The 23,079-nt window shown below is 44.8% G+C and overlaps 1 protein-coding gene across 1 annotated transcript in view; it reads right to left on the reverse strand.

The window, feature by feature from the left end:
* The window catches only part of LOC109929934 (parvalbumin alpha), a 32,877-nt gene extending 17,862 nt beyond the window's left edge, over positions 1–15,015 (reverse strand). Inside the window, exon 1 of the mRNA XM_048617533.1 lies at positions 14,906–15,015. The gene's annotated coding sequence lies outside the window, so the exon portion shown is untranslated. The remainder of the gene's footprint in view (positions 1–14,905) is intronic.
* Between the last annotated feature and the right edge of the window lie 8,064 nt (positions 15,016–23,079).

Genomic DNA, 23,079 nt, shown 5'->3' on the forward strand with positions numbered 1-23,079 from the left:
CTAACCTGTTCTTCCTCCCACCTATCCCCTCCTCCCACCTCAAGCCACACCTCCATCTCCTACCGACTAACCTCATCCCGCCCCCTTGACCTGTCCGTCCTCCCTGGACTGACCTATCCCCTTCCTAACTCCCCACTTACACTCACCTTTACTGGCTCCATCCCCGCCTCTTCGACCTGTTTGTTTCCTCTCCACCTATCCTCTCCTCTATCCATCTTCTATCCGCCTCCCCCTCTCTCCCTATTTATTTCAGAACCTCCTTCCCCTCCCCCTTTTCTGATGAAGTGTCTAGGCCCGAAACGTCAGCCTCTCTGCTCCTATGATGCTGCTTGGCCTGCTGTGTTCATCCAGCCCTGCACCTTGTTGTCTCGGATTCACCAGCATCTGCAGTTCCTACTATCTCCCCCCTTTCCAATTCTCTTTTAGATAACAGTGTGTTTCTGCTTCAAGGCTCAGATACTCTGGGGACTCTGGATAGTCCCAAAAACAAACATGTAGGTTTTGATGTGAGTTTGGCTGCACACAATCGAGGTAATGCAGAGAGCACACATGCAGCTAGCATTTGTTATTGATGTATCAGCCCGAGGCCGGTCTGCACCACTTGAAGAAGAGGTGCATTGCAGCTATTGCAGGTACTGGCAGCAATGCAGGATGCCAATGTTGGCAGCAATGCAGGATGCCAATGTTGGCAGCAATGCAGGGTGTCAATGTTGGCAGCAATGCAGGGTGTCAATGTTGGCAGTCATGCAGGGTGTCAATGCTGGCGGCAATACTTAATGTTGGCAACAATACAGAGTGCTAAATGTTGGCAACAATATAGGATTCTAATTTTGGCAGCAATACTGGATAGCGATGTTGGCAGCAAGGCATAATGCTAATGTTGGCATCCTGCAGAATGCTAATGTTGGCAACAATGTAGGATAACAATGATGGCAACAATACAGAATGTTAATTCCAGCAGCAATGCAGGATGCTGATGTAGGCAGCAACGCAGAATGCCAATCTGACCTAGGAACAGTGATCAAAGGCATGGCCTGGGACAATGTAAACCCTGCATTGGAGGCTCCATAATCAGGAGGGGAGATGTCTTGTTGAGGGGTTGAGGATGGGACAGAAGTTCCTTCTGAGACACATTCGGAAGGCAGTGAGAGCAGAAAGCTCAGGGTTAACACTGAGAGCCAAAATCTGAGGATCTGGATATGGGGCCACAAGGAGTTCGACGATCTCACAAAAGTCATTGATTTCTAGGGATTATTCCATGGAATGGGGATGTCACTAACAAGGGCTGTATTTGTTACCCATTCCTAATTACCCTTGAACTGAGCAGCTTGCCAGGCCGTTTGATACAGCTATTAAAATTCAACCATATTGTTGTGGATTTGACCAGGTAGGGGTTTCCTTCTCCAAAGGTCATTAATAATATTTACAACAACCACGATCGCTGAAAGTAGCTAATATTCCAGATTAATTCGTTCAATTTGAATTCCACAAGCTGCCATGAAGGGATTGAACTCCCATTCTCAGAGCTGTTACCTACCAACAACCCCCATCAGTTAGCATTCATTTCCCGCACTCTCACGCAATGAGCACACAATTAGCATAAATCTCACGCTGACATCTCATAGCTGGCACACACTGCCAGACCACGGTGGCATTTCCAAGCTAGCCGGAAGTTCTCAGAATTCCAAGGCTGGTACAACCCCTGTAGACAGTCTGGATGAATGGACCGAAGCTGGATGAATGGACCGATGCCGAAGCTTGCAAGGAACCCCATGTCTTAAGAATGACACTCACTATGGAAAATGTGGAGCTGTAGACAGTCAAGGTCCAGTTGTATGACAGCATTAGCTCCCCCAGGTTTAGTACTGGCATGTGCACTCTTCATTCTTAGACACACCGCCACTGAGTTTGGACAAGATTGCCTCTGTAGGTAAGCTCCTCCAACAGTTTGGATGGTAACGTTTAGCAGTGTCAAGTGTGCCATTGAATAAGGATGGAAACACCTTGGAGGGACACCTCCAGATCCAGACAGACCCTGAAGTTCAAATGCACCCTCAGCGTGACCTTTTGTGGCAACCCCTGAGCCCACTCTGACCCATCTCGAAGTGAACCCCGATTTCGTGCCAATCTGAAGAAGATACCCGACAAGATGATGGCAAAAAGCCGAGAGAGTGTTCAACACAAACTGGGCAGCATCCGAGTGCTCGAGTCATTAACAGTCACTGTTGTGTGCTGTGCGCTGGTAAAAATAGCCATATTCGATGTGTTGAACTTTGAACTCTGCAATATGTTGTACCACATGAACCCTCAAGTTGGCGCCCACACCCTGGATGCCTGACCTGTCATACGTGACCCTTCTGTCCATCCACAGTGATGCTGGGAAGCCTAGTCAATTAAGGAGAACGAATGCCTGTCCACCGACTAGAGACTCAACGATGTCGATCAATGCCTTTGACTCTGTGGAATCACTTTGAGACCCCCAGGTTTAACCTTCGACAGTGTGACTTCGACCCTGAGGACGTTGCACATGAACCCACTGGCACCTAGTGAAGTCCCAACATGATGATCCCTGACTTCGATCTATCCAAGAAACTCAAGGGCAACCTCACCACATCTGAACAAACTGCAGTGGTTGCAAATATTGGACACTCAAACAGAGAAGGTAGAACTTCTTGGCATGTAACTCAGTGCAGCCCAGTAAAAGTCAAGGAACAGAAAAAGCACTCAACACACAATTCACAAATACAATAGAGCCATCACAATGATACTCTGACTCATGACAATTATGATTTAATTCCCTAATTATAGTTGTTAATCTCCATCTACGGTTATTGGGAGAGAGAGGGGATGCTCAGAAAACAGACATTTACAAGAGTAATTTCCCACCATCTGTATTCTGAATATTCTTGTTTGAAACTTTCTTCTACTTAGTATAGAACCCCTACAGTGTGGAAACAAGGTTCATCAAATCCACATCTATTCTCTGACAAAAATGGAATCCCACCCAATAACCCTGCATTTTCCACAGCCAATCCACCTAACCTGCCCATCCCTGAACAGTACAGGTAATTTAGCATGGCCAACCCATCTACCCTGTTCATCTTTGAACTGTGGGAGGAAACCGGAGCAAACCCACACAGACACAGGGAGAATGTGCAAACTCCACACAGACAGTCACCCAAGGGTGGAATCGAACCCGGGTCCCTGGTGCTATGAGGCAGCAGTTCCAACTGCTGTGCCACCCAGCTCTTGCTACTGGTTTCCTAATCATTCTCTGTTTACCCTGTGCAAGCCTTCAGAGCTTTGAAAACATTTCTCTTTTATCACTTTTGCAATAGAGCGCCCTCCTCCAACCCAATGTTTGTGTTGTTTCTCTACAAAGGTAACTTTCCAATGCTGGCATCATTCTTTGCATTCTGAGGACTAAGAATTGATCTGGAGCAAAATGGCTTCTCTGCACAAAAGCAATGTGTATATTTATCCGTGCTGCCCTAGGATTTAAGGATTTAACACAAATGGGCACTTTAGGTTCCGGTGCTGCTTATTCAGTTAGTAGTCAATGAGAAGATCTTTGCCTGAGTTAGAGTGTTGTGGGTTCAAACCCCATTCTGGGTTCCTGATTTATAAACCAAGGTTCTAGTGTGGTACTGAGAGTAATTCTGCACTGTCAGAAATGCTGTCTTTCAGTCTGACATCAAACCGAGGCCCTCAGATGTGGATAGAAAAGATTTCATCAATGTGTAACTCCTCCCATTGGCAGGCAGTAAGTGTCGGAGAGTCTCCTGTTTAACTGTGAGACCCTAAGACTATAAGACACAGGAACAGAAATAGGCCATTCAGCCCATCGAGTCTGCTCTGCCATTCAATGAGATCATGGCTGATCTGACAACCCAGTTCTGAAGAAGAGTCCCTAAGACCCAAAACATTAACTCTGCTTTCTCTCCTCACAGATGCTGCCAGACCTGCTGAACTTTTCCAGCGATTTCTAATTTTATAGTCAGGCAGGACAGAAACAGACCCTTTGGTCCAACCAGTCAATGCCAACCGTAACCCCAAACTAAACTAGTCCCACCTGCCTGCGCTTGGCCCATTTCCCTCCAAACTTTTCTTATTCATGTACTTATCCAATTGTCTTTTAAACATTGTAACTCTACCTGCATCCACCACTTCCTCTGGCAGTTCATTCCACACACGAACCGCACTCTGTATAATAAAATAATTGTTTCTGATAATCCTCAACCCAACTCTCCTGCCTTTTCTCCATCACCCTTACTGATGAAAAATCTACTTCAGCCTTGAATAGACTTAATGATCCAGCCTCGAGAGCCCACTGTGGTAAAGAATTCTATTGATTCACTACTCTCCGAGAGAAGAAATTCCTCCTCATTTCTGACTTAAATGTACAATTCTGAGACTACACCCTCTGGTCCTACAAGAGGAAACAACTTCTCCACATCTGCCCTGTCAAGTCCTCTAAGAATCTTGCATGTTTTAATAGGGTTGAGTCTCATATAATCTCTGGCAATAGGGTAGTGACCATTCCATGAAAGATAAAGTGAAGAAACGGCTTGTGTTTTGTCTGCCGCATGTGTCTCGAGACAATGGTTAGGAGGGATTGACCTCTGACCGATATTCTTCCTCAACCCTCACAAAAAAACAGGGTGGATTTGGTTCTGATCGTGTTGTTGTTTGTGGAGTCTTGCTGAGCACAAATCTGGCTGCTACGGTTCCCGCCATTTCCTTTCATTGGTCCATGGGACGTGGGTGTCGTGGCTTAGGTCAGCCATTTGTTGCCCATTTCCAATTGTCCCCGAGAAGGGGAGCAGCTGTAGTGACTGAACTTCAGAGCGTCATCTGTAAAGTGCTTCAGGTTATGTGACGTCCTGAAAGATACATTTCACAGCAAACATCCTTCCATTTCATGAGAAAAGAACATGCTTTTTTTAACAAAGATAACAAGGTGTAGAGCTGGACAAACACAACAGGCCAAGCAGCATCAGAGGAGCAGGAAAGCTGATGTTTCAGGTCTAGACCCTTTTTCAGAAAATGTTTTTTTTAACACTGCCAGAGACATTACCTGATACATGAGGTAGTTTCCCTGACCTTGGGTTCTATTTTGGGAATACCTTCAATTTGAAGATTAGATTAAATTCGAAGGGCATCAAGGAGGAATTTTTGGGATTCTGAATGGGTCAGTTTTCGAATCATAGAATCCTGACAGCGTGGAAAGAGGCCATTTGGTCCATCGAGTCTGCAACCACCCTCCGAAGAGCATCTTGCCCAGCCCCAATGCCCCCACCGTATGCCCATAACCCCGCATTTACTGTGGCTAAACCACTTAGTCTGCACCTCCGCCAGGAAATTGGTATCGGGGTGGGGGCAGGCAGTGTGATGTGTGTCTCCCCCCAACCAATATGCAGGACATCACAACCAGATTGGACTGATGCGATGTGCAGTTGGGTCTTTTTATTCCTCAATTTAATTTCTGTCTTATGACCTTCAAAATGTTCAGCTTATTATTTCCTTGCATTAGATGCCATGCTGCCCATACCACTAACCTTTAGCATTGTTAAACAAATCTGGAATTCATGGCTGGTCCCAGCAATGGTGACTGTAAAACTATCATCAATTGTTGTAAAAAAATAAATTCCCCATCAAATCACTCATGTTAGTATTGAAAAGACTAAAGATTAAATCTCTGTTCACAACTCCATCTCTGCCCCTGGTATCTGAGTTTGAGCCAGGCTGTTCGAAGTATTGGTGTGAGATTTGGCTCCCAGCTGAACTTCCAAACACAAATCTGAGTCATCAATAAGCTCTCCTATTTCCACCTCAGTCTCCTACCTCAGCTTATTTATTGCTGAATCACTCAGCCAGGTTTTCATTATCACTAGAATTGAGTGTTCATCTACAATCGCAGGGTGGGGGCGGGGGGGAGTCTCCTACACTTTGCCATGCAAGATTGACCAAACCTCTAGTCACCTTGACCTTACTCATACCAAGTTCAGTGAACCACTTCTCCTTCTGCAGTACCTGGGCATTGAGGATTGGCCCCCTGTCCAGTGCAGAGTTGTGGGTGCTGAGGCAATGGAACAGCCCCACACAAGCTTCCATAGTCAGGGTGGCTGTTGTTTGCTGATGTGGGTGGTTGGGGCGTTTGTGTTCCTGTTTGCACTCCGTCTGGGCCAACAGTTGGAACCTTCGTGGTTGCTTTATCTTCAGTTTGTCACTTCCGACTCTCCTGAGTTGCTGAGGCAGCTGCATTGTATCAGCAAGACTTTGAGGACATCCTTGAAGTTCTCCCTCTGGCCTCCTGGTGACTGCATGCTGTGGTGGAGCACATTAACTCTGTGCTTGCTGACTGAGATTGGTTCCCGCTTGAGCAATTCCTTGACCCTGGAGCTTACATTCTCACACTCAATCCCCAAGTGGCCTTCACCCTTCTGCATCAGTGGTTCCAGAAACCTTTATGGAGATAAGCCTTCGACTTTGAGATCTGGATGGCTTCCTTACCTTTTGGATTTCTTTTAATTCTGCCGTTGGTTTTTTTTTGAGATTCTGATTATGTAGCAAGAGGGGGTGATGTGGTGGCTCAGTGGTTAGCACCGCTGCCTTTCAGTGCCAGGGACCCGGGTTCGATTCCCAGCCTCAGGTGCCCGTTGTGTGTGGAGTTAGTACCTTCTCCCTATGTCTGTGCACTTTTTGTCTGGGTGCTCTGGTTTCTCCCACAGTCCAAAGATGTGCAGGTTAGGTGGACTGGCCATGCTAAATTGCAAGTAGTGTCCAGGGATGTGTAGGTTGGGTGGATGAGCCATGGGAAATGGAGGGTTAAAGGGATCTGGGTGGGATGCTCTTTGGAGGGATTGTGTGGACTCAATGGGCTGAATGGCCTGCTCCCACACTGCAGGGATTCTTTGGCGCCAGAGAATGGCAACTGTGTACACTTTTCACTGTACTTGAGTATATGCAACAATGAAGTCTAATTCTAATGCTAATTATATCTGTAATCTCCATCAGCTCCACAACACTCCAAGATGTCCACACTCTTCCATTCCAACCTCTTGAACATCGCAGATTTTAGTCACTCCACTCTGAATGCCCTCACCTTAAACTGTCAAGTCTCTGAACGCTGTAGTTCCTTCTTTTATGTTCTCCATCTCTCCAACTAAAACAGAAGTTGCTGGAAAAGCTCAGCAGGTCTGACAGCATCTGTGAAGAAAAAAAATCAGAGTTAATGTTGCGGGTCCGGTTCTGTTCCTGTTCTGAGGAATGTTCACTGGGCCCAAAATGTTAACTCTGATTTTTTTCTTCACAGACCTGCTGAGCTTTTCCAGCAACTTCTGTTGTTTGTTCTCCATGTCTCCATCTTGCTTTCTTCCTTTAAGACATCATTTAAATCGCACTTCTTTGACTGAATCTCTGGTCCCTCATCCTAATGTCTCCTTATGTTTCTCAGCGACAGATTTTGTTTGATAATGTTCTTGTGAAGCACCTGGGGCCATTTTTAATCACATTAAAGAGCTATATAAATGCAGGTGGATGTCACTGTACAAAACCACAATTTTGGCTGGCTTCAGGGATTGGCACTAAACATAGAATTTGAGGTCTCACGCAGTCAAGGACAGTGATGATATTTCTAGGTGGAGATAAATCAGGAGAAATTGGCCGTTGTTGCCATCTGGTTAATGGGAACTCCTGGCTCACATCCCAGCCTCTGAAGACATTTGTTACTACACTAAGGAGTCCCAAGTCTTAGCATGCACTGCCAGATGCACAGAGTGGCAGATATGGCGATTGGAAAGTGGGAACAAATTGCTTCGTGGTATCGAACTTAAATATTTCTGTACAAACTGGCATGTTGTCATAACTTTCTATCTTGCACTCATCAGGACAGCATCACAAGAATGCCTAATCTCAATGGGAGGATTTTGAGATTTGGTGTTCTTGCAATTTTGTCCTGATGAGGAGTACTAGCTGAAACAATTTTAAATGTGCATTTCTTTCCTCAGAAATACACCATGGGATCTATCGATGTAGTCAACTGTTGAATGGAGTCTGGCCTCAAATAATGTAACTGCAATGCAAACTGTATGCTTCTAAGTCTAAGACAACAAGGTGCAGAGCTGGATGAACACAGCAGGCCAAGCAGCACCATAGGAGCAGAAAGGCTGGCGTTTCAGGCCTAGACCTTTCTTCAGATGACCTTTCTGATGAAGGGTCTAGGCCCGAAACGTCAGCCTTCCTGCTCCTCTGATGCTGCTTGGCCTGCTGTGTTCATCCAGCCCTGCACCTTGTTGTCTCGGATTCTCCAGCATCTGCAGCTCCTGCTATCTCTGCTTCTAAGTCTTTTGGACCTGTACATCTTTTGCTTGCTGTGATCTGCCTGTACAGCTCGTAAACAAAGCTTTTCACTGTATTTCAGTACACATGACAATAAAATCAATCAATCAATCAACAAGGGAAGATCCAATCCTTTCAATCGTCCAGGAAGAGAGGGTTAGCACTGGTGTCTTAGTCTGGGGCAGTGGCAGAATGGAAATGTTCTTTTATATGTATACATTTGAGCTTACGTGCAGTTAAATGGCAAGCCTTCATAATAGGTTGACATTTCATTAGAAACATATAATTCCTTGACTCAAAAAAAAATTATAGGGGACCTTGATACGTTAGAATGTTCCAAAGCGCTTTATAACGAATTAAATTTATTTTGAACTTCTTGTAATGTCCCGAAAACAAATGTGGCCATTTGCGCAGAGCAAGATCCCACAAACTGCAGTGTGACTGTGCGTTTTTGTAACTTTGATTGAGGGATAAATGTTGGCCAGAACACTGGGGAGTGTTTTCCCCCGTCTTCATGGCAAGATAGTTCCAGTTGGCGGGGCAGCACTCCCTCAGGATGGCACTGAAATATTAGTCATCGAATTTGCAGCAGGCAACGAACTCCGAACGACCTCATTCAAAAGGCGGGAGTGCTCCCCAAGAGGGCACCACTGGCACTTGGGTTCCAGATACTGGAAGGTCAACCAGGGACCAAAAGAGTTTCGATTGTCACAGGGCAGGAAGGTTGGCATGTTAGTGAGCGGAATCTTTTGTTTGAAGGAATCTCAAGCAGTCACCAATCTCAAAGTGTGTGCATTGTACCTGCTTAGAAACAATAATGGGGTGGAAAACCCCTGCCCCCTTACACAAGGAAGGCACAAAAACTACATCCATATCAAAGACATTGGAGTAGAATAACATTGGAATCATTAATGGAAAATGTATCTTTAAAGAGGAAAGAAAAACAGAAATTGCTGGAGAAGGTCTGGCACCATCTGTGGAGAGAAAACAAACTTAACATTTTGTTAATCCTGCTTTCTTTTCACAGATGCTGTCGGACTTGCTGAGTTTCTCCGGCAATTTCTGTTTTCGTTTCAGACCTCTGGCATTCGCAGTTCTTTGTTTTTTTAAATATTTCCTTGAGAGAGGAACATACCGAGTCATAGAGATGTACAGCATAGAAACAGACCGTATGGTTCAACTCATCCATATTGACCAGATATCCTAACTTAACCTAGTCCCATTTGCCAGCATTTGGCCCACATCTCTCTAGACTCTTGCTATTTACATACCCATCCACATGACTTTTAAATGCTGTAATTGTACCAGCATCCACCACTTCCTCTGGAAGCTCATTCCATACACACACCACCCTCTGCACGAAAGTGTTGCCCCTTAGATCCCTTTTAAATCTTTCCTCTCACCTTAAAACCTGTGCCCTCTAGCTTTGGACTCCCCTATCCTGGGGAAAAGACCTTGACTATTCACACTATCCATACTCTGCTTTCTCTTCACAGATGCTGCCAGATCTGCTGAGTTTCTCCAGCACTTTTTCTTTTTATTTCAGATTTCCAGCATCCGCAATATTTTGCTTTTACCCTGGCAGTAAAAGTGAACTCAGCAACCCTGGGCAATAGCCCAAAGTGCTTCATCTGTTTGCAACATGAGTACTGACATTACTCAGGGTAATCTTTGTATGCAAAGTGGTGATAAACATGAAGTAAAAGGATATTCACCTTGCTTCTTAATTGGGCTGCCCCAACTCTCACAAGGCTGAGCAGATAAATACAAAAGACAGAAGGACTTAGATTTATCTATCCAGTATTTCAACACAGTAGTCTCTGCTGTAATGGAAGGAAGATACCTGCCAATGTGTACACAATAAGATCAATAATGACCATTTTTTTAAGCAATATTAATTGAGGGATACATATTGAAGAGAATACTAAGGAGAAAGCCCCTTCAAAATAATTCTGTGGAATGTTACAGGATGATGTTATTAAACGGAAAGGATGCAAAAAATGATTTACAAGACTGGAGGGTTTGAGTTATAAGAAGAGATTGGATAGACTGGGGCTTTTTTCACTTGTAGCTTAGGAGGCTGAGGGGTGACCTCATAGAAGTTTATAAAATCACAAGGAGCATTGATAAGGTGGATAGCAAAAGGTCTTTTCCCCAGGGTAGGGGAGTCCAAAACTAGAGGGTGACGGTTTAAGGTGAAAGGGGACAGATTTAAAAGGGACATAAGGGGCAACTTTTTCACACAGACGCTGGTACGTGTACGGAATGAGCTGCCAGACGAAGTGGTAGAGGAAGCTGTCAACTGTTTGAAGAAAAGTAGTAATGGAAATCTGTGGTAGGAAAGGGAAAGTAAAGAACTTTGAAGGTGGCCTTAATCAGGGACTGTTTTTTTTCTCTCTAAAGGAGGGAATCTTTGTGAACAGAAGTTCCTCTTTGAAGCAAACACTTACAAAAGAAAGAACTGCAGATGCTGGTAATCTGAAATTTCAATTACAGCGTTTAAACAAGGACAGCAGCTGCATGGCACTAGGTTATAGTCCAACAGGTTTATTTGAAATTACAAGCTTTCGGAGTGTAGCCCCTTCATCAGGTGAAGTGCTCCTTCCCTGACCAAGGAGCAGTGCTCCGAAAGCTTGTGATTTCAAATAAACCTGTTGGACTATAACCTGGTGTCGTGTGATTTCTGACTTTGTCTACCCCAGTCCAACACCGGCACCTCCACAATATTTAAGCAACATATAGACAGGTACATGAATAGGAAAGGTTTAGAGGGATATGGGCCAGTGGGACTAGTTCGGTTGAGCAAATCTGGTCGGCATGGATGGGTTGGGCTATTTCTGTGCTGTATGACTCTGTGACTGTGAGGATAGGTTGAATTTATACAATGTCTGTCATGTACTTTACACCAATGAAGCATTTTTGAAGCGTAGTCTCTGTTGTAATGTGGGAAATTTGGGCACAGCAGGCTCCCACAAACAGCAAGGATTGGCTAATTCCAGTTTGTCGGCGTTGTTTAAGCAATGAATATTAACCTGAACTGTGGGGAGGACTCCTTTTGTCCTTTTCAGGTTAGTGCCATTTTACATCTGAGAAGACAGATGTGGCCTCTTTTAACATCTCATCTGAATTTGCAACTGTGCGTCCTTCACTCTGTACTATTTGCTGATGAGTAAGCTTGGATCCTGTGAGCAAGTCTGTGGATTGGGACTTGAACCTACAACGTTTTGACTCGAGCTGGGTTAGCAGAAGCCAGCTGGAATGCTGAAGTTGGCAGCAGTTCCCTCAGATGAAGGTATCAACAAGAGTTCTGATCCGAATCCTGATTAGAAGTTGGTGACAGCCTGTTGAAAACGACACATGTTTGAAAGCTGGTGCGGATCGTTTGGGCTCAGCTGCAGTGCTTTATTGCCTTGTTGGCATTCAGCTATCGGCTGAGATCGAATAATCCTCTGGGCAAGCAACCAAAACAGCGACAGGCAACATGGAATTTACAAACAAGGGGCAACATGTTCATGAAGGGAAAGTGAAAGGATGTTGAATTTGTACCCCACAGCCTTCAAAAGTTTGTAGGTAGAATTATAGCTCCATGTAGCTGAAATGTGGCCATTAACCCCATCATAATCCTGCTGGCCCTTTGAAGGAGCTAACCACTCCCATGCTATTTTCCCATAGCCCCGCAATCAGCACTTTCATGGTTTGCTGCCAAGTGGAATGGAACCTCCCACAGCACATGACAATAGCAAAGGGGAGGCGATGGCCTAGTGGTATTATTGCTAGACTGTTAATCCAGAGACCCAGATAACATTCTGGGGACCTGGGTTCGAATCCCATTGCAGCAGGTGGTGGAATTTGAATTGAATAAATATCTGGAATTGAGAATCTTATGATGACTGCAAATCCATTGCCGATTGTCAGGAAAAACACTGGTTCACTGATTGGGGAGGAAACTGCCATCCTTACCTGGTCTGGCCTACATGTGACTGCAGACCCACAGCAATGTGGTTGACTCTTAACTGCCCTCTGGGCAATTAGGGATGGGCAATAAATGCTGACCTAGCCAGCAATGCCATCATCCCATGAATGAATAAAGAAGAACAAAAATAGTGACAGAGGCCACAGAGCAGGGCAGCTCAAGCAGTCGAATAGACCCTCTCTGGAGGACAGGGGTCCTAGGGGCAAGGCAGCCTCAGTGAAGGTTCAGACCAATAACTAGTTGTAAACCACAGGTTTAATTCCGTATAAATAGTCTTCTGTGTCTAGCCTTAATTTCCCTTCATGTTTGCAATGACCTGATGCCAGTGGAATAAAGAATCCCTGCTTCATGATCTTTTGGCCATCCACGTATATAAATCTCGTGTTTACATGAGGTAACTGCTTCAATCTATTGCCAACTTGGAGCAAAACCAACAAATTCAGGACTGGAAAGCAGTGAGCTAACATTCCTCTTTAGCTCACTGCTCTGTTTAGGGCTGGATCTGTGTGCAGTGGAAGATAAAAGGGATGTTACATTTCTGGATTGCTACAGGTTTTGGATAATTGGAGTGGAGTCAAATACAGATCTACTATTGGCTGCAATGCTAAGTATTAAAGACCCAAGTGACCGTGGGGCTTATGGTATTATACACTCAAATGTCAATAAGATTGTCTCCAGATTAATTTCTCTGGTTTCAGCACAGTAAAAACAAGGGGACTAGAACAGAGGGTGAGCTCAGAGTGCTCACAGGAAACATGTTTAATGAATGTTAGCAGCACAAAAGGCAAAGAAGCTGATATTGCACTGTTAGATATCCAGAAAACCTATGCTTTCTGCGTGTTGTTCATCCAGTGAAGGACTATAATCGCTATTCATTTACTGTCGCCGGGTCAAAATCTTTGAACTCTCTCCCTAGCTAACAGTACCGTGGGTGTACCTATAGCAGTGGTTCAAGAAGACAGCTCGCCACCACTTTCTCAAGGGCAATTAGAGATGGGCAATAAACATTGGCCCAGCCAACTCACTGACAGAACAAGTGACAATGGTTGACAACGCACACCCAAAGTAGGCATTGAAGCAATCTCCAAATAAAATCAGCTCAATAGGTCAAGTGAAATGGTGAAGGAGTGTCACGTTTTCTATCTCTCCCCTCTCCACTTTGGTTTTTGCGCCATTCTGCCTTTTACCCATCAGATGCCTTGTTGCATTTGCCAAAGTTGTGGAACGTTTGTCAGCACCAAACGTCTTTATGTTGACCATTGCCACCAGCACTTGCATCATCATTGCTGGGGCAGTCCAGTTCACTTGCACGGATCCCAGTTTCAGAGCTCTGCCCCGGTGTGATTTATCAGTGAGCAGCAAGCACAGATGTCCAGGCCGCAGACCTTGGGGACTGCATGTAACTCTTCCTCACCCCTCCCATCAGAACAACATGTCCATGGAAACCTAACCCTTCCCGAATACTTTGACCAAGAAAATGCAAGCATATCGGGATCATTTTAACTTTGATTAATAGTTTAACCTAGGGCAACATCAAAAGAACAACCATTATAATACAGGACTGAGAAAGCACTTGTGGCACAGTGGTAGTGTCCCTGTCTCCGAGCGAGGAGGCCTGGAAATAAATCCTGCCTGCTCTAGAGATGTGTAAAAGCACTGCTGAGCAAGTTGACTAAAAATCTAATCATAGCCAAGGTGCCTTTTGACTGAAGCAATTGGAAAATCAAATCAGGGGAAACAGTGCAATATTCAGGATTGTCCATTTCGCACAATCACACACAATACAAGTTACTGAATTAATAAATAGAAGTGACTTCAATATTCAAAAAAGCCTGTTCGCTCCCTGTTTGAATTTTCATGCAAATTCTCAAATGGTATAACGAGTTGCTTTGAAATTCCCCAACTCCCAAATATTATTCTTCAGCTGCAGGGTGATGGAATTAGGCTTTCATTCATTAACTTGCAAAGCTAAAATAAAACTCCAGATTTAAATTGTTAGTGATCCTTATCAATATTCTAAATTTCTGATGGACTATCCATAATTTCAAAGAAAATCTCTTCGCCTTTCATTAAAAGCCGGCTTCCCTTTGAATTGATTTCACTTTCCGAGGCAGCGTCACTGGACCCGAAACGTTAACTCTGATTTCTCTCCACAGATGCTGCCAAACCTGCTGAGCTTTTCCAGCGATTTCTGTTTTTATTTCTGATTTATGGCATCCGCAGCTCTTTCGGTTGTTATTTTATTCTGTTAAATTGCCTTTTGAATATTTTTATTAAGAAAATTTCAGAAATTCATACTTCAATTCGATGTATTGTATTCCACTTTCTCCTCCTGATTGTATGTTTTCCTCTCATTTGCTGTTCTCTCCATTATTGTCCCCCACCACTGCTCTCTCCTACTGTTTTTTCCCTTCGATGCATTCTGAAAAGTCCTTTTCGTTAAGATTTTATTTAAGTGGTTTCGCTTTCCTCCCACTCCATTCCCCTCTCCACCTTAAGCATTCTGAGTGATCTCTCTGAGAATCTTTTGCTCCATCCTTCCCCACTTCTTCTTTCTCGTTTCCGGAGCGAAGCTCCAGGTCAGGGACTTACCTTAAAGTGGTGTACACGCGTTGGCGGAAGGGCTGCAGGAATTAGGAGGTGGCTGAGGAATAAAGAATGGGTAACTGGAGAAAGCAGCCCCAACCCTTATGTACTCGGCTCCTGCTCTATTTTAGGAAGTTATCCCTTTTCTGCTCCTGAAGGATCAGATAGTCAGAAACGAGACAGTATCACATTTACTTTGCCTAATCAAAGTTGCACTATTAATATCTCAAGCCGGTTGCCCGAGAAACTCGATGTGAAGCTATGTAACTGTGTAAGAGACGCAGGTGCCTCCTGTTTTGTCACCTCATGTTGTCTCCAAATTAGCGAGACTAAGGTCTCAGCTCTCCTACAAAGGCGCCCTTATCCGCAATCCCTCTCCCCCAAGAGTCTGGACCCACAGCTTAGCTGCCCATGTGATTTCTCCTGACGTCCATATCCTCTGTCGTAGAATTGGTGAAGCAATTGACGAAAATTGCAGCAGTTGCTTTCTTTAAGCAAGCGTTGAGAAGTTTAATTAGTCCCAGGTATTTGGACAGGAAGGTAGGCCCTTTTGCAAGTATCATGTAGATGATATGGGATCCCTGCATTCTCACAAGATCAATTTAGGTTTCATTTGGCCGTGGTGCAGATGATAAATTTAGGAGTGGATTAAATGCCGATGGGACTAATATCTCCTTTTAAGGGGCCTTGAAGTAAGTAGAGAGAAGCTTTTAAATATTGCCTTTAAAGGTGCTATGAAAAGAAATTGTCCATATTTTTTCCTGTGCTAACACCATTGAAAAGAATGTGGGAATTCAAACCATTCCACTGGTGCTGGCCAGTTGGCACACCTTGTGAATGAAAATAGTTTGCATTATGAGCTGGCACCAACTGTACAATTATAATTTATAATGTGCAACATGACTGCAGTACAGTATTCCGCTGCTACATGTCAGGGACTTTCCTGCAGCATGATTTAATTGTTGGCCGTCCTCGTTGACGGCCAAGTATTTGTGGGTTCGAGACCACCCGCCCTCTCCCCCTGCCCCTTGTTCGGGGACTTAGCATCGATGCTTGGTGCAGTACTGAGAGAGTGCTGCAGTGCGGGAGATGCTATCTTTCAGCTCCTGTAAGCGCGCACTAGTGACAACTTGAAGCTGGGCCAGAGGCCGAGAGGTATCTCCCGTCTCCTGGCCAAGGTCCTGTGAGCTGGCTCAGTCAGTGATTCATCAAATCAATTCAGAGCCAGTAGAATTGGAACGATTAGACTGCAGTCCCCATCCCAATGTGGCTGACCCATAACTACCTTCCAAACAGAGGCATAGCAAGTTGCTCAGTGCTATCAAACTCTTAGTAATAGCTCAGGAGAAAGACAAACCTTGCTGATGCCACTCACATCCCAAGATTGAGGAGATTTCTTTTTAACACAGATGTCCAGGTATAGGAAGGATATTATTAAGCTGGAGAGGATTCAGAATAGTTTTACCAGGATGTTGCCAGGTATGGAAGGTTTAAGTTATAAAGAAAGGCTGGATAGGCTGGGACATTTTTCACCGAGGTGGCCAAGTTGAGACGCAACCTTAAAGAGGTTTATAAAATAATGAGAAGTATAGATACAGTTTGTGGTAGTTATCTTTTCCCTTGGATGGGGGATTTCAAGACTAGGGGGTACAATTTAAAGGTGAGAAGAGAGAGATTTTAAAAAGACACGAGGAGTAATTTAAACAGAGATTGGTTCGCCTGTGGAATGAACTTCCTGAGGAAGTGATAGATGCGAGTACAATTACAGCATAAAAGACATTTGGATAAGTACGTGAATAGGGAAGGTTTGGGGAGATATGGTCCAGGAGCAGGCAGGTGGGACTAGTTTAATTTGGGTTTATTGTCGGCATGCACTGGTTGGACTGAAGGGTCTGTTTCCGTGCTGTATGACTCTATGTAGGGATCAGACCTTGGCATGTTTCCTGCTTCCTGAAACCCAGGAGTTAAGCTGTTAAAATACTCAGTCTCCATCTTTAATGATCTCCCGGCATCATTCTTGTCCTCCTGAATGAAATAATTCCACTGAGGACGATATCCCATCACCAAGTTACTCTTTATTTATGCATAAACAGTTCTTGACTATAGGATTGCTTCATCCCACACACTCACCCTTTTTATCTGTCAATCTGGGCTCCCTGATTGGACCAGATTAACAGCCCCAATTAGGGAACTCATATTCTATGAGGTCCAGCTGGCTGACCTCATTATGATCACCGCACTTAAAATGGGTTCATGATTCCTCAAACATTTTCCTTTCCAAACTCGCAAGAGTTGACAACAAGAGGTTGATGGTGGTAGATGTCAAGAGCCAATGCAAGGAGAAAACTTGCACCTAGCCAATGGTTAGGATGTAGAGAAGTCTGCCAGAGAGAATGGGGGGGAGTACATACAATCATGAGTGAATGATTAGTGAAGCTGAACAAATTACGAAGTTATCAGGAACAGGAGGAGCGATTGGGCTAATTGAGATGCTCATTCTGAGAGGTGGGGTAGAAATGATGGGTCAAATGATCTCCTCTTAAGCTGTAGCTGTTCTATGATGATGTAATGCTTCTAAAATCTGGAACAAAGGAGGCAGCCAAAGACAGAAATATGTAGAATACAACTGTGTTCGGGAAGGGGAGGTCAGCATTGATTAATGATGGAATCCAACTTAGAATGTTGATGGACCCGATGTAGAGAACTGCGGATTGACAGAAATGGTAAAGGCAAAGAGCAGAAGGAATGCGATGATAGAATTTAGGGAGAAACCACATAAAAATCAGAAAAATGGGAGAAAGTAGTCAATGATCAAGGTTTTTGAGAAGATTTGTGGTCAATGAGTTACCTCAGATTAGGTTAAGAACTAGAAGTAATATCAATAAGAGCGCAGCAGAAGAAGAGATCAGAAACTAAAAATATAAGAAATAGGAACGGGGTAGGCCATTCAGCCCATTAAGTCTGCTTTGCCCAACTTAGTTTCTAAGTTGCAGGGTGATCCCATGTCTACCCCGGCTCTCAGAATGAGCACCTCAATTAGTCCCTTTGCTCCTCTTTTCCCAGTGACCCCATGATCCCATGGGCTGGTTTCTCTGAGGGTAACCTGCAGACAGGGACCATCCAACCTACACCATGCCACTTATTTCAGAAGCGATAAAGACTTAGTATCTTCAGGGTTGAGTAACAGGCATCCAATTTGGAGGGTGGTACACTTCAGATCGGACACGCAGTTTTCATTTTAGTCTTTCTGTTTAGCTGAATATATTTTAGCAACAAGCAAGAAACCTGATACTATTTGCTTGATTGGCACCACCTTAAACATCCCACTCCCTCCACCACCGATACTCAGTCGCAGCAGTGTGTACCATCTACAAGATGCACTGCAGCAAATTGTTAAAGTTCTTTCGACACTGTTTTCCGAAGTAGTGACCACTTCCATCTAGAAGGACAAGGGTAACAGTTACAGGGGAACACCACCCGCCTGCAAATTCCCCTCCAAGTCATTCACCATCCTGACTTGGAAATATATTTTACAAACTCCAAATTATAACTTCCTGTCTCCCAATCCACAAGCACTCTACCCAACTTCACAACATGGGGAACACCTGTAATTTATCTGAGTTGGCAGATGATGCAAAGTTAGGTGGGAAAATAAGACCAAAAAACCATCCAGATATAGGAGTAGAATTAGGCCATTCTGGAAAGGCTTAGTAAGCCACTCAGTTCAAAGGCAATTAGGGATGGGCAACAAATTCTTCCCTTGGCAGTGTACCCACATCTCATAAAACAATAGTAAAACACCTTTGATCTCCTCAACCAATGAAGTATAGACATTGTCTTCGAGAGAGTGCAAGAAGGGTTCACTGGATTCTTGGATGAAGGGATTGCTCGATGAGGTCAGACTGAATAGGACCGAAACATATTCTCTGGAACAATGGCAGAAATTGTTGGAGACTCTCGTCAGGTCTGGTGGCAACTGTGGAGGGAAAGCAGAGTTAACATTTCGGGTCCTGGAGTTTCTCCAGCAATTTCTGCTGTTGTTGTTTCGGATTTCCAACACCCACAGTTCTCTACATTCTCTGGCGTTGATAATCGTGAGAAAGAATTCAATTGAAGCAGAAAAAGAGAAGGAAAAGCACTGTGTCGCGTTGAGGCAAGGTCAGATTCTTTTTTTTTAAGTGAACAAGGGCAGACCTGGCAGTTAGGGTGGTGGTATGATCCTCCTGTCAGATGTGGGAAATCAGAGAGCCGTCCAGTGTCCCTGAAATCTACATCTGTGGGAAGTGTGACCAAGTGCAGCTCCTCACAGACCGCCTGGTTCAGTTGGAGAAGTAGCTGGACACCCTGCGGTGTATACAGGGGGCACAGAAAGCGATAGACACTAGCTTTAGGGAGGTGGTCACACCATGGGTCCAGGCAGATAGGTGGGTGACTGCCAGGAGAGGCAGGCAGGTAGTTCATGGGACTGCTGTGGCTATTCCCCCTTTCAAACAGGTGCACCGTTCTGTATACTGTTGGGTGGGGGTGTGGGAATAGCCTCTCAGGAGATTGTACTAGCAGTAGCCAGACCTGTGGCACCACAACTGGTTCTGCTGTAGAGCAGGGTGGGGCAAAGCCTAGGTGAGCGATAGTCGTAGGTGACTTGATAGTCAGGGGCACAGACAGGCGTTTCTGTGGGCGTGAACGAGACTCTAGGACGGTGTGTTGCCTCCCTGGTGCCAGGGTCCCAGATGTCTCTGAGTTGGTACAGGACATCCTGAAACGGGCAGGAAAACAGAGACGAGTCATTGTCCACATTGGCACAAATGACATAGGTAGGAAGAAGGAAGAGGTCCTGCGAAGATAGTTCAGGGAGTTAGGTAGGGAGCTAAAAAGCAGGACTACCAGTGTAAATATCTCAGGATTACTACCTGTGCCACCAGCTAGCCAGGCTAGGAACAGAGAGAGAGGGTGCAGTTGAACACGTGGCTACAGAGCTGGTGTAGGAGGGAGAGCTTTAGAGATATGGATCATTGGGATGTCTTCTTGGGAACGTGGGACCTGTACAAGAGGAACAGGTTGCACCTGAACTGGAGGGGCACCAATATCCTGGGCTGGAGGTTTGCTAGAGCTCGTCGGGAGGGTTTGAAGTAGTGTGGTGGGAACTGGAACAACAGGCCAGTCAGTGCAAGGACTCGGGAAGAGGAGAGACCGAGACATGCCAGGCACAGAGTATGAGCAGTCAGAGGGAAGTCGTGGAGCTCAGAAGGACTGGAGTGCATTTACTTCAATGCAAGGAGCATAAACAGGTAAGTCAGATGAAGTAAGAGCATGGATTACTGCATGGAAATTATGGTGTTGTTGCCATTACGGAGACATGGTTAAAGGACGGACAGGACTGGCAGCTTAACATTCCAGGATATTGCTGTTCTAGACGGGACAGAAAGGGAAACAAAAAGGGTGGGAGTTGCATTGCTTATTAGGGATCACATCACAGCTATGTTGAGGGAGGACACATCGGAGGGAGCTTGCAGTGAGGCATTATGGGTGGAGCTCAGGAATAGGAAGGGTGAAATCACAATGTTGGGAGTTTTCAATAGACTTCCAGCGCATTTTGGGGCTTCGTGACCATAACTCCATAAGATTTCAAGTAGTCATGGAAAAGGACACGTAGCCCTTGGGTGAGGGTGCTTAATTGGGCAAGAGCCAGTTACACCCAAATTAAACAGGAACTGGGGAATGTGGATTGGAAACAGTCATTTGAGGGCTAATGTGGGAGGCTTTTAAAGACCAATTGATTAAAGTGCAGGATGTGCATGTCCCTGCAAAACTAAAGGATAGGAATAGCAGGATTCAGGAACCATGGATGACAAGGGAAATTGTAAGGTTAGTCAAAAGAAAAAGGGAAGCATATGACAAGCCTAGGCAGCTACAAGCTAATGAACCCTGGAGGAGTACAGACAAATTAGGAAGGAACTTAAATGCGTAATTAGGAAGGCTAAAAGGGGCCATAAAATGTCTTTAGCAAACAGGGACAAGGAGAATCCCAAAGCTTTTTATGCATATCTTAGGAGAAAGAGGGTAACAAGGGAAAGAGTAGGCCCACTCCAGGATGAAGGAAGGAGGTTATACGTAGAGCCACAGGAAGTGGGGGATATCCTGAATGAATACTTTGTATCGGTGTTCACCACATGACTAATGTTGAGGTCAGGGATGAGTGTGTGAATACTCTAGAGAATGTCAACATATTGAAAGAGGAAGTTTTGGGAATCCTAAATTGCAATAAGATAGACAAGTCCCCAGGACCTGATGGGATCTATCCCAGGTTACTGAGAAAGGCAAGAGAGGAAATAGCTGGGGCATTGGCAGATATCTTCACATCTTCATTGATCACGGGTGAAGTTCCAGAGGACTGGAGATTAGCGAATGCTATTCCGTTGTTTAAGAAAGGATGCAGGGATAATCCAGGAAACTATAGGTCCGTGAGTTTGATGTCTGTGGTGGGGAAGCTCTTGGAGAAGATACTGAGAGACAAGATATATGCACATTTGGAGGAAGATGGACTAGTTAGTGAGAGGCAGCATGGTTTTCTCCGTGGAAAGTCATGCCTCACCAACCTGATTGAATTTTTTGAAGAGATAATGAGGATAATTGATGAGGGAAGGGCTGTGGATGTATTTTATAAGGACTTTAGTAATGCATTTGATAAAGTCCCACATGGCAGATTGGTACAAAAACTAAAATCACAAGGGACTGGCTAGATGGATACAAAACTGGCTTGGTCATAGAAGACTCTCCACAGAGATGCCAGACCTGCTGAGTTCCTCCAGCACTCACCCTGTGTGCTTTGTTTTATAGGATAAGCTATTATCTTATAGAATGGCAGAACAGGCTTGGGGGGCCGAATGGTCTGTTCTTCGAACAAAAACAAAGAACAAAGAAAATTACAGCACAGGAACAGGCCCTTGGGCCCTCCAAGCCTGCACCGACATGCTGCCCGTCACAACTAAAACCCCCTACCCTTCCAGGGACCGTATCCCTCTATTCCCATCCTATTCATGTATTTGTCAAGACGCCCTTTAAAAGTCACTATAGTATCTGCTTCCACTACCTCCTCCGGCAGTGAGTTCGAGGTGCCCACCGCCCTCTGTGTAAAAAACTTGCCTCGTACATCACCATTAAACCTTGCCCCTCGCACCTTAAACCTATGGCCCCTGGTAACTGACTTTTCCACCCTGGGAAAAAGCTTCTGACTGTCCACTCTGTCCATGCCCTTCATAATCTTGTAGACCTCTATCAGGTCGCCCCTCAACCTCCATCGTTCCAGTGAGAACAACCCAAATTTCTCCAATCTCTCCTCATATCTAATGCCCTGCATACCTGTTTCTTTCTTCTGATCTGTTCTCCTGAGCCATGATCCACCAGGACATTGGCTTTAACCCAATTTCCAAACCTTTATTTGTCTCTGTCCCCTCAGAGTCTGTCCAATCCATGGACCATGCCTGAGGGCTGAGACCTGGTTTCACACCACACCTGTCTAATGTTTGTTCACTACCTCTGGAGTCTTGGAGCTCAACGTTCTGTTACAATCTATGTGCCCTGCAAACTCAACAACTGCTGCCTAGAATATCCCAGCAAGGTATTCTAATTGAAAAGGCAACTCGTTTCACAGACTTTACAGGAACAGTAACTTCACTACCCATTATAGGAAGAACATATGAAGATAGGGACAGGAGTAGGCCATTCAGCCCCTCGACCCTGGTCAGCCATTCAATGGTTGATCTGTAGCCTAATTCCATATACTGCTTTTAGCCCATATGGGGTCACACAGTACAGAAACAGGCCCATATCCTTAATAATATTTGCTTTACAAAAATGTATCTATCTCACATTAAAAATTAACAACTCATCCAGCATCTGTTTGTGGAAGAGAGTTCCAAACATCTACCAAAAGTTACAATGTTTAAAAGACCTTTGGGTAAGTACACAAAAAGGAAAGGTTTGGAGGGATGTGGTCCAGGAGCAGGCAGGTGGGACTAGTTTAGTTTGGGATTATGGTCGGCATGGACTGGTTGGACCGAAGGGTCCGTTTCCATGCTGTATGATGGTATGTGCTTCCGAACATCTCTTCTGAACAGTCTGGCCGTAATTCTCAGACTATGTCTCCTGGCTCTAGAATTCCCAACCTGTGGAAATAGTTT

Source organism: Rhincodon typus, chromosome 37 (genome assembly GCF_021869965.1).
Source record: "Rhincodon typus isolate 14 chromosome 37, sRhiTyp1.1, whole genome shotgun sequence".
Taxonomy (NCBI): Eukaryota; Metazoa; Chordata; class Chondrichthyes; order Orectolobiformes; family Rhincodontidae; genus Rhincodon; species Rhincodon typus.